This window comes from Mustelus asterias, chromosome 5 (genome assembly GCF_964213995.1).
Source record: "Mustelus asterias chromosome 5, sMusAst1.hap1.1, whole genome shotgun sequence".
NCBI lineage: Eukaryota > Metazoa > Chordata > Chondrichthyes > Carcharhiniformes > Triakidae > Mustelus > Mustelus asterias.
In genome coordinates this window covers 74,926,136-74,939,381 of record NC_135805.1, presented here as the reverse complement: position 1 = coordinate 74,939,381, position 13,246 = coordinate 74,926,136, and positions in this window count along the sequence as shown.

Genomic DNA, 13,246 nt, shown 5'->3' with positions numbered 1-13,246 from the left:
GGTCAGAGTGGAATCAGCGAGTAACGGGTAGCCAATTCTCTGCTAACTAATTTAGTTAAGGGATCTATTAAGATCCTATTGACTGGGATTTCCAGTCAGTAATGCAGGCTGCCCACATTGGGCTGGACCACGTTGCCCCTCCTGGATCATGCCCAGGCAAGTCTGGCCATTTTGAAAATGAAAAAAAAAACTTACCTGGCCTTCTCCCTTGCTTTCGCCACCTTCAGATCAGCACTTTCCACCTCAGTTGGCAGAGCTGTAAATCCCTGAGTGTTGAAGGACCTTCCAATGGCCCTCCATTGTTGTGATCTTGTCCAATATCCCTCATTGGATGGTTACCTCACTTCCTGGCCTCTAATCAGCTCCCAGTTTCAAACTAGTGGTGGGCTTGTCTATAACACAAGCAGGCTGGGAGGCTCAGAACTGCCCTGTGCCAGGGTCCCACTCCTGAGTGAAAATTCAGCCCATTATTTTTCCAGCAAAACTCAGTAAAATAGTTGACGATATCAAATAAAGAACAATCAGAAGGTGAGAAGCAGAAAAGCAGTTAATTATGGATTTATATGTTAGCGAGCGCTCCAAAAGTCACCTCCAAATTGCTTTTGTAATTTATTTTGCTTAACATAAGCTTTGATATTAAGCAATCTCCTTCTTACTCAGATCTGTATATAATCTACAAACTGTTAGATTTTGCAGTTTTAATAAATGCTTCTTTTGATAACTGTTGTTAAAAAAATTCAAGTCAGCCTTTTTTTAGGCTAGTTGCGCCAAAAAGAGAAATGGGAATTGTGGAAAAATAAAGATATAACTGGAAGTGTGCAAACTGACCGAGAGATAAAGTCCATACTTTAGCTATCGTTTCTCACCGAGACATTATTTTGTGGCTCTGTCTCCTTATCAATTTTCTACAAAAACATATTTAAACAAGCAGTCTTTGAATAAAAGGAATAACCTCAAATATTCCGCATGCTGTCAGGGAGACTGATAGAATGAATAGATAATCTTTAACGAAAGCAGGATACATTTTGAGACAGATTTCTGAGATTGTTACCAGATCTCGAATGGACATAAATTGGGCATAGCCAATCAGAACTATGGGGTAGAGATCAATTACAACACCTCTGGGCATTTAGTGCATCAGTCATTTCTGCATCTATTGCTGGGAGTGCCCACAATTTTCTAAACTGCAAAATTTAACCATAACTTAGATATCCAGCAATTTCCTGAATGTGTGTGTGTGCCTTAATGGAATTGGGTCATAAACCCGCTCGAAGCTGTGTTATGCATGGAAGTGAATATAAAGCAGATATCAAATTACTGTACTTTGATACAATATTCCAGACTTTTTGTTGATTTTTGTCCATTTTAGCAATCCATTTTTTGGGATGTGCGTATTATTGGCAGTGTGGATTGTGGATCTGGAAATCCCTTTACTGAAGTTTTTTGATGAAGTGACGAAGGAGCAATAGATGGATGCCAGCTAGCTCAGGCTGCAGTAAAGGCTCAAATAGCCACCCAAAATGCCTTCAGGGCTACATTTACAGATATAGGAACAAATGGAAGGATCGAAAGCCAGAAGACACCAATTTAAGATGATTGGTAAAAGAAACTATGACGACATGAGGAAAACTTTTTTACCCAGCTTGTGGTTAGGATTGAAATGCACTGCCTGAATGTATGGTAGAGATGGATTAAAAAAGAGAATGGGATCACCATCTGAAGAGAAAAGTTTGCAAGGCAGGGATTTAGATGTTTGGATCATTGGGATCTTTTCTGGGGAAGGGGTGACCTGTTCAAGAGGGACAGGTTACACCTGAACTGGAAGGGGACTAACATCCTGGCGGGGAGATTTGCGAGAGCCACTCGGGACGGTTTAAACTAGTTTGGCAGGGGGGTGGGATCCAAAGCAGTAGGGAGACAGAAGAGAAGGTTGAGGACAGCACAGAAGTTAAAGAGAGCACATTAAAAAGAAAAGGCAGTGTCTGTAATCCAAGTACCATGATGTGGAGATGCCGGCGTTGGTACTATCCTAGTACCAGACAGATCAGGGAAAAGCAAGACAGAGAGCAAGGGAAGTCCAGATTAAACTGCATTTATTTTAATGCAAGAGGCCTGACGGGCAAGGCAGATGAACTCAGGGCATGGATGGGTACGTGGGACTGGGATATTATAGCAATTACTGAAACATGGCTAAGGGAGGGACAGGACTGGAAGCTCAATGTTCCAGGGTACAGATGCTATAGGAAAGATAGAACAGGAGGTAAGAGAGGAGGGGGAGTTGCACTTTTGATTAGGGAAAACATCACGGCAGTACTGAGAGGGGATATATCCGAGGGTTCGGCCACTAAGTCTATATGGGTAGAACTGAGAAATAAGAAGGGGGAAATCAAAGGAGGAGCAAATAGGTAAGGAGATTACAGATAGCTCCAAGAAAAATGGGGTGGTAATAGTAGGAGATTTTAATTTTCCCAACATTGACTGGGACAGCCGTAGTATTAGAAGGTTGGATCGAGAGAAATTTGTTGAGTGTATTCAGGAGGAATTTCGCATTCAGTATGTGGATGGCCCGACTAGAGAGGGGGGCAAAACTTGACCTCCTCCTGGGAAATAAGGAAGGGCAGGTGACAGAAGTGTTAGTGAGGGATCACTTTGGGACCAGTGACCATAACTCTATTAGTTTTAAGATAGCTATGGAGAATGATATGTCTGGCCCAAAAGTTAAAATTCTAAATTGGGCAAGGCCAGTTTTGATGGTATCAGGCAGGAACTTTCAACAGTTAATTGGAGGAGTCTGGGGGAAGGCAAAGGGCCGTCTGGTAAGTGGGAGGCTTTCAAAAGTGTGTTAACCAGGGTTCAGGGTAAGCACATTCCTCTTAGAGTGAAGGGCAAGGCTGGCAGAAGTAGGGAACCCTGGATGACTTGGGATATTGAGACCCTGGTCAAGAAGAAGAAGGAGGCACATGACATGCATAGGCAGCTGGGATCAAGTGAACCCCTTGAAGAGTACAGGGGGTGTAGGAATAGAGTTAAGAGAGAAATCAGGAGGGCAAAAAGGGGACACGAGATTGTTTTGATAGATAAGGCAAAGGAGAATCCAAAGAGCTTCTACAAATACATAAAGGGCAAAAGAGTAACAAGGGAGAGAGTAGGGCCTCTTAAGGATCAACAAGGTCATCTATGTGTGGACCCACAAGAGATGGGTGAGATCCTAAATTAATATTTCTCATCAGTATTTACTGTTTAGAAAAGCATGGATGTTAGGGAACTTGGGGAAATAAATAGTGATGTCTTGAGGAGTGTACATATTACTGGAAGTCTTAAAGCGCATCAAGGTAGATAAATCCCCGGGACCTATGAAGTGTATCCCAGGACATTGTGGGAGGCTAGGGAGGAAATTGCGGGTCCCCTAGCAGAGATATTTGAATCATCGATAGTCATGGGTGAGGTGCCTGAAGATTGGAGGGTGGCAAATGTTGTGCCTTTGTTTAAAAAGGGCTGCAAAGAAAAGCCTGGGAACTACAGGCCAGTAGGCTTCACATCGGTGGTGGATACGTTGTTGGAAGGTATTTTGAGAGACAGGATCTGCAGGCATTTAGAGAGGCAAGGACTGATTAGGGACAGTCAGCATGGCTTTGTGAGGGAAAATCGTGTCTCACAAATTTGATTGAGGTTTTTGAAGGGGTAACCAAGAAAGTAGATGAGGCAGTGCAGTTGATGTTGCCTACATGGACTTCAGCAAGGTCTTTGACAAGGTACCGCATGGTAGGTTGTTGCATAAGGTTAAATCTCACGGGATCCAGGGTGCGGTATCTAAATGGATACAAAATTGGCTTCTTGACAGAAGCCAGAGGGTGGTTGTAGAGGGTTGTTTTTCAAACTGGAGGCCTGTGACCAGCGGTGTGCCTCAGGGATCAGTGCTGGTTCCATTGTTATTTGTCATTTATATTAACGATTTGGATGAGAATATAGGAGGCATCGTTAGTAAGTTTGCAGATGACACCAAGATTGGTGGCATAGTGGACAGTGAGAAAAGTTAACTCCGATTGCAACGGGATCTTGATCAATTGGGCCAGTGGGCTGACAATTGGCAGATGGAGTTTAATTTAGATAAATGCGAGGTGATGCATTTTGATAGACTGAACCAGGGCAGGACTTACTCAGTTAATGGTAGGACATTGGGGAGAGTTACAGAACAAAAAGATCTAGGGGCACATGTTCATAGCTCCTTGAAAATTGAGTCACAGGAGGACAGAGTGGTGAAGAAAGCATTCAGCATGCTTGGTTTCATTGGGCAGAACATTGAATACAGGAGTTGGGATGTCTTGTTGAAGTTGTACAAGACATTGATAAGGCCACACTTGGAATACTGTGCACAGTTCTGGTCATCCTATTATAGAAAGGATATTATTAAACTAGAAAGAGTGCAAAGAAAATTTACTAGGATGCTACCGGGACTTGATGGTTTGAGTTATAAGGAGAGGCTGGATAGACTGGGACTTTTTTCTCTGGAGCGTAGGAGGCTTAGGCGTGATTTTATTAAGGTTTATAAAATAATGAGGGGCATAGATCAGCTAGATAGTCAATATCTTTTCTCAAATGTAGGGAAGTCTAAAACTAGAGGGCATAGGTTTAAGGTGAAAGAGGAGAGATACAAAAGGGTCCAGAGGGGCAATTTTTTCATGCAGAGGGTGATGAGCGTCTGGAACAAGCTGCCAGAGGTAGTAGTAGAGGCGGGTACAATTTTGTCATTTAAAAATCATTTAGACAGTAAGATGGGCACAGAGGGATATGGGCCAAATGCGGGCAATTGGGATTAGCTTAGGGATGTTTAAAAAAAGGGTGGCATGGACAAGTTGGGCCAAAAGGCCTGTTTCCATGCTGTAAACCTCTATGACTCTATGATTCTATGACTCTATGAGGAAAATCAAGGAGAGCTGCACTAGATAAGTTGTTCTTGCAGAGGGCCAGCATAGGCACAACAGGCCAAACGTTCTCTTGGAACCATTCTATGATTCTATGTACCTGGACCAGAATGCTTCCTACAGATGATTTTAATCACCAGGAATAAAGTGTCATAGCTGTACCCAATACTCTACAGCCCCTACATCGCACAGTTCCAGAGGCATTAAAAGTTAGTTGTGCCTTGAAGTCATATCTAATGTTGTTCCCTTCCAAAAATCGTGTAACACTGTCACACAGAGAGGGAGTCTCTAAATTGACAACATGGAACACTCTCCTCAACTGTGGATCTAGGCGTTGTTTTGGTTTTGATGTTAATGCATTGAAATTAGGCATTTACAAAATAAAGCCCGGAAAAAAATAAAATGGTAACAGTGCTGGAAGACTCCCTGGGAGATGCTTTATTACTTATTGTATTGAGGCAAGTAATGATCCTTAAAATCTTTTCTTTCTTTGTTATATCTGTGACTCACTTATCATTTGCCTACTTTAGCTTAAATGTATTTTGCTTTTGTACTGAGCTTTTTATTTAAGAGTCATAGCCATTTTTGTCATTATAAACTGCTGTGTTGCTCTCCCGATAAGAAGTTGTATCTTATAAGCTACAATTTTCAACTTTAGCACTACTGACACCGTATGGAGCTGCCTCTGCCTGTGCCTTCATTACCGCAGTGGAGATTCAGTGGAAACCCCACTTAAGCAAGTAAACTGGATTCCCACAGAACTTACAGCAAAGCAATGTGGGTGGAGTGAGAGAGATTCCAAGGAATTTCCTGACAGATGTTCTGTATCCGTTTCCTGAAGAAAGCCTCACAAAGTGCAGAACCTAAATGCATTGGTTCAGATTTTCCTCTGGACTACCATACATTTTATGATGGATTCAAAGTGGAGGAAATTAAGTAAGGAGCCTACATTTCAAATCCTCATATCTAAACTAAATTTCCTCCATCACGATGACAATCCCACCTGCTTCGTGCAATTGAATTCCAGCCACCTGCCTCTGCACTCCTTCAAGTCTAGGTCTTCTGCATGCCAGACATTTAATTTCCATCATTGGTGGCTATACTGATCCCTGTGGCACACCACTTATTACGCCTTGCCACTTGGCAAAACTCACATTCAGCATGGTTGGTGTCAGACCGTACTGAATGTGAATATCCCATATTCAGGTAGCTGCCCTGATTCCTCATCCAGAAGCAATCTGCCATTGAAGCACTCTTCATTGCTGAGGAGTTGCTTGGAGATAATGCTACCCACGGCAGAAATGACACAATGTAAAAGGAGGCCCATGCTGCCACCAAAATTGACATAGAGCAGGCAATTGCCATTTGGGGAACATGTTTCGGGTTCCATGACAGATCAAGGAGCTCTTCAGTCTAGTCCGGTCAGGGTGTCTCACATGTGAAGGTATATTGTATGCCCTATAATTTGGCAGCTCTCAAGCTTTCACCAGCTTGCTGGAAGAAGAGATAGAAGCAGAATTACAGCCAGTGCTCACTGTAGGGAGACATAACCCAGGAGAATTATTTACCAGCTACAAGTGATATGAAACAGCAGCTTATCTTGTAGGTCCTTCCTAGAGTTCCACCAGTAGCTACTCATATACATTGAGTCACTATGAACCCCCTTATCAGAAAGAATAATTAATTCCATTCCAGATATTTGCCTCTCCATCATAACTAATGACAGGCATCATGTTGAAATCATTATACAAACTAATTCCTCAGATATTTCTGCCCATCTTGTCAAAAAACAGTGCATAAAATGTCATAGAATCCCTATATTGCAGAAGAAGTCCATTTGACCCATCGCATCTGCACCAACCACAATTCCACCCAGACCCTATCCCCTTAACCCCACATATTTACTCTGATAATCTCCCTGACACTAAGGGGCAATTTAGCATGGCCAATCAACCTAACCTGCACATCTTTGGAGTGTGGGAGGAAACCGGGGCACCCAGAGGAAACCCACGCAGCCACGGAGAGAACATACAAACTCCACAACAGACAGCGACCTGCGGCTGGAATTGAACCTGGGTCCCTGGCGTGTGAGGCAGCAGTGCTAACCACTGTGCCACCGTACTGCCTGACTATGTATGGACTAACAATGTTTTATTACCATAGTTCCATAATCCTTCCTACTGATTTTGCCATCATTCCTCCCTTTGGTATTTTGAATGGTGTGTCATTCAATCTAACCTTCAATGACAGAGGATGGAAATTGACAGGGTGTCGATTCTCATCGGAGCTTTTGTCGACTGAAATGGCCCTGGTCTTAGATCAGCTGCACTTGTAGAGACACCAATTACAGGCTGCATCTCCTGTACTAATGAGTACCAGCTTCATGCTGCCAATTCATTCCACACATGCAGACGTTTAAGATGACTAGCTGAAGGGGACACACATTGGGCTTTGCTGAGAGACAGCGTTATCATGCATAGGCAAGTCTGCCAGGTCACAAGTGCTGAACTGTGGACATAATTAGCTACTGATCAGTACAAAGCCAGACCAAATTATTCCAATCAAATCACTGAAAACCTGATTGATAAACTTCTTTTTTCATGTGATCAAGAATCTATAGCAACTGTTGCAGCTGTTAAGCCAAAAACAACAAATCTTTAAACCTCTGCTAGTGGCGGAGCTTCTGATGTGGCTAAGTGACTCATCCAGCTGAATCATCACCTGCAGCACCTTCTGGGATGCTGTCTTCATTACCTGTACATAGCTCGCTACACTTCAATCATCTTTCTTTGAAATATTGAACCTCTGAGTTCCGCGCAGAGGATTGTGAACTGAGGTTAAGCCTCCCGGTTTTTCTCAGCTCCACCCCAGCAAAACTGTGTTTCATCTTCCACTCCAACCTATTATGGTCACTTGTACTCTGTGCATCGCCATGTGAAATGTCCTGACTCACTAAGCATTGTAGGAAGAGCTGTGATGCACTGGAGGTGCTGCCTTTCAGAGCACACATTCAGCCAAGGCTGCTTCTGTTCTCTCAGCTGGACATAAAGGGCAATTGTGCATGAGCAACAAATGTTGGCCTCACCAAACATGCTCATATCCCATGAAAGAAGAGGAATTGAAGAAGATTCCATGTTGAAGAAGAGGAGGGTGTTCTGGTCAATGTTCATCCTTCATCTAACATCACAGAAAGGGATTATCTAGTCATCAGTATCTTGCGTAAGGATTAACTGCTGCATTTCCTTACATTACAATAGTAACTCTGCTTCACAAGCGCAACATTGACTTCTGAGGTCATGAAGGGCTCAAGAAGCCAATGCAAGTTCTTTCTTTATTTAGTATAACATAGAAAGGTGTCAATCAACATTGTTTAATGTAAGTAACAGAATCCCTGTTCACGTGCACAGAGTTCTGCCACATTTCTGGCAATGATACAGTGATGGCGCAGGAACAGTTATAAAACAATTCCCAGCCATTGTTTTTTCCTGCTTATCCTCATATTAGCTGTGTGTGAATGTACAATCAATTCCCAGAAGGAAGGACACGTGATGAATACTGTGGTGTTTTTGGCATGTGGCAGTTTTTAGTCGGTACAGTGAAGATAAGATTACTGCAAGTATAAAACCTCCTTGAATTACATTGAATTATTACAATGTATGATTGAGTTTTGATATCTTGGCTACCCTGATGAGGTAATTAAACTGCTTTCAAGCTCAGGATAAGAGTTTAAAGCAAGGCCCTTCAGTTAGATGTGGAAGATCCCAGGGTACTATTTTGAAGAAGAGCAGGGGGATTCTCTTTGGTGTCTTGGCCAATATTTATCCTTCAATCAACATCACTGAAATACAGCACAGATTATCTGCTCGATATCACATTGCTGTTTATGAGAGTTCGCTGGGTGCAGAATGGCTATGTTTTCCTTGTATTACAAGGGTGACTACACTTCAAAAGTAGTTCAATGGCCATAAAGTACTTTGGGACATCCTGAGATTTTTTTTTAGTTTTTGGAACGTGGGTGGAGCTGGCAAGGCCATCATTTATATTGCCCAATCTCTAATTGCCCTTGAGAAGGTGGTGGTGAACTGCCTTCTTGAACTGCTGCAGTCCATGTGGGGTAGGTACACCCACAGTTCTGTTAGGGATGGAGTTTGAGGATTTTGATCCAGTAAATGTAAAGGAATGGTGATATAGTACCAAGTCATGGTGGTGTGTGTCATGGAAGTGGACTTGCATGTGGTGGTGTTCCTGTACCCTTGGTCTTTGTGATAGACATTGTGGTTTGGAAGAAGTAGTCAAGGCATGATTTGCTGCAGTGGTTCTTGTAGATAGAACACATTAGCTGCCACTGTGTGTTGGTAATGGAGGGAGTGAATGTTGTAAGTGGTGGATGGATTGCCAATCAAACGGGTTATTGAGTGTTATTGGAGCTGCAATCATCAGGGAGGTGGAGAGTATTCTATCACACTCCTGACTTGTGCCTTGTTGATAGTGGACAGACTTTGAGGAGTCAGGAAGTGAGTTACTCTCCACAAAATTCCCAGCCTCTGACCTGCTCTTGTACCTACATATTTAGATGGCTTGTCCAGTTCAGTTTATGGTCAATGGTAATCCACAGGATGTTAATAATGGTGGGATTCAGGGAACCTTAAGTTCCTTATTGAAAATACAAACATATGGATGTCATGTGAGGACAGGATTGGACTCCATGTGCTCAACATTAACAAAATACTACCATATACAAGATGCACTGCAGTGGTGTGCCAAGAATAAATAATTTTCACCTCTACCACCTCGAAGGACAAGGGCAGCAGATGTGTGGGAACACCAATGTTGGAATTCCCTCCCTAACAGCATTATAGCTATATCAGATGGAGTACAGCAGTTCAGGAAGGCGGATCACCACCACCTACTTAAGAGTCATTAGGGATGAGCAACAAATAGTGGCCCAGCCAAGAACATTCACATCCTATGAAAGAATTTTTAAAAAGTCACTGCCACTGACAAAAGTAGAATGGAGCTTTGTTGAGGTCCAATTGGTCAGGCAACCCATGGAATGAAATCCCGTCATTAGTCGAAACCTCAAAGAGAGGAATGAGGAGAAAATGATTAGAAAATCCAGATCACTCAACCAAACCCTGAAAAAATACATAAAATACTAATGACAGCTCACCCTGGGGAAGTAAGTGAAGATGAAAGTGCCAGATTAACAGCAGCGAATTATAATGAAATGTAAATAGTACTCTCATAGACAGCAAAAAAGATCAATGGTCTCTGTGTAATAATTTATGAATTTAGTGAAACAAATTATATTTTCCTACCGTAGAGACTTATAACACAGGACTCTGCCATTTGGAGTGCCCTGACTTTGCTAGCTCTTTGCTAGAACAATCCAAAGTTAATCACACTCCCTCTTCTCTCCTCATAATCAGCAATCTTCTTCTGCTTCAAATAGTTATCCATTTTTACCCCAGAAAATATAGACCCCAAAATTTCTGCTTTGGAGACTGGCACTGAAAGTGCAAAGGGATAGAGATAGTCTAAGTGAGTGGGCAAGGGTCTGGCAGATGAAGTACAATGTTGGTAAACGCGAGGTCATCCATTTTGGTAGGAATAACAGCAAAATGGACTATTATTTAAATGGAACAAAATTGCACCATGCTTCTGTGCAGAAGGACCTGGGTGTCCTTGTGCATGAATCACAGAAAGTTGGTTTGCAAGTGCAGCAGGTAATTAAGAATGCAAATGGAATTTTGTCCTTCATTGCCAGAGGGATGGAGTTTAAAAACAGGGAGGTTATGTTGCAGCTGTATGAGGTGTTGGTGAGGCCACACCTGGAGTATTGTGTACAGTTTTGGTCTCCTTATTTGAGAAAGGATTTACTGGCACTGGAGGGGGTGCAGAGGGGATTCATAAGGTTGATTCTGGAGTTGAGAGGGTTGGCTTATGAGGAGAGACTGAGTAGACTGGGACAATACTCATTGGTATTCAGAAGAATGAGGGGAGATCTTATAGAAACATATAAGATTACGAAGGGAATAGATAAGATAGAAGTAGGGAGGTTGTTTCCACTGGCAGGTGAAACTAGAACTAGGGGGCATAGCCTCAAAATAAGGAAGAGCAGATTTAGGACTGAGTTGAGGAGGAACTTCTTCACCCAAAGGGTTGTGAATCTGTGGAATTCCCTGCCCAGTGAAGCAGGGGCCAAATGGCCTACCCCTGCTCCTAGTTCTTATGTTCTTATGACCCCCCCTCCCCCAAAAAACATAAATGGTGGCCTCCACACTGACCATTGGAGAACTTAGTTCCAATTTGGGAGAATTGTGGCCCTTGTGAATATTTAAAAGCTGCAGTAAATACAGGATTTGTTTATCAAGATAGACACCATGGTGAAAAGGATACCTTTCAGTTGAGATCATTTGACCATATCTTGGGACTCACTGCAGAAAAAAATTCAACCGTAACACTTAGGAAGTATTTTCTTCCATTCTGCATTATTCTTCAAATTCTATTTTATTCTAAAAGGAATACTAAGTGTGCACTGTGGGCTGTGCAACAAGTTTTCAATTGAGAATATCACTTTACGTGATGTAGATAATGGAGAAATTGGGGGAAGCTCGAAGAGAAGGCAAATTAAATGGCAGCACCATAGGAGAGTAAGACCATCCTAACCCTCCCCTTCAGCAAAATGTTTCAATCAGGTTTACATTCTGATTTGCCAAAGAGTTCTGTCTCAAGCATTTACATTTCATTGAGGAAGCTTGTGAGACATTCTTGTTGCTACTGGAGCCAGATCATCAAAAAAGATCCACAGCACCCTCAGCTCTGATTGACAGGAAACACGAGCACAGCTCTCGACTTTCATGGCACATGCTCATTCTGGGGAACATAGGAACTTTCTACACTTCTCTCTCGGGCAATTTACCAATGCCATTCTTGCCAGGGGAACAGCATTTATACAATTTGATCACATTTTTCTGAATTTTAAGATTCTCCAGGTATGTTGAGACTATTGGACCCATGTGTCATCTCGTGTGCCAGATGTAAACCCTTATATTTAGATGAATTGTTGAACCACCCATTCCATCAATGCTTGGATCCTTTCCAGTAGTAGGTGCATCTTCTGGAGTTCACAATATGCTGAGTTGAGTTGTCATGGTGCTTCTATCCTTCAACAGTTCAGGCTCCTAGCCTTGTTTCTATTGCAGGGGCAAGGAGCAGGATACCTGTTAGTAGCTCATGGCGTCTATATAAAGGCACTACCCTGTACTGCAGAGGAAAATGGTAAACAAGCACACATTAAGGCAAGAAAGCCAGGTAGTATGATGCTCAAAGAAAGATAAGTGTGTTTGGCTAAGTCCCATAACTTGCAATATATGCCCAACACTGTCTCTTCCGTTGTAATAGCATGCTGTAGACAAAAGTTTGGACAGGAAAAGTCTAAGGGTAGATGCCTAAGAAGATACCAGAGATGTTGAAGGCTTGTTGAAACATGTGACATGGCCACCACTGCTACAGACCTGAGGGACAGATGCCCACACAGATGAATGGAGTACTGCTATTTGGAAATCTCAGTTAATCAAAGATACGCACTATCTCACCAAGCTTTCTGTATTCTAAATACTATACTTACTTCATCACATACTTGCTTCATTACATAAAATCCTGAGCCTCAACATCAGTGCATCACCTATTCCTATTTTCATGTAACAAACTAAACTGTCTTTACTTCAAATTGGAAGTGCAGCAGAGAGGGAGAGATTCGCGAGAGGAGTGCTGCGGGTAAGCGCTGTTATTTTTTAACTTACTTTTTCGCGGGTTTTTTTCTTAAAAATATCTAAACCCGGAAGTGGTCGCGCAGGGAGGTCTGGGAGAGAGAGATTTTTTTTTTTTCCCCAATAAATTGGAACAGAGAGGAATCCCGATACTCTACACTTGTAGAGTATCCCACCCTCCCTCCTCCTCTAACCTAAAAAAAGGACCCAGTGAGAGCAGGGCTTTGGAGAAAACAGGAGGAGGAAAGGTAAGTTTAAAATTTTCATTCACTTTTTTTTCCCTGTGTGTTTAAAGGGGCAATTATGAGTGTGAGGCCAGTATGTTGTTCCCAATGTAGGATGTGGGAGGTCCTGGAGGCTCCTAGCCTCCCGGACGACCATATCTGTGCTGGGTGTGTTGAGCTGCGGTTCCTAAGGGACCATGTTAGGGAACTGGAATTGCAGCTCGAGGACCTTCGCCGGGTTAGGGATAGTGAGGAGGTCATTGACAGGAGCTATCGGCAGGTGGTCACACCGGGACCACGGGAGGAGGGTAACTGGGTAACAGTGAGG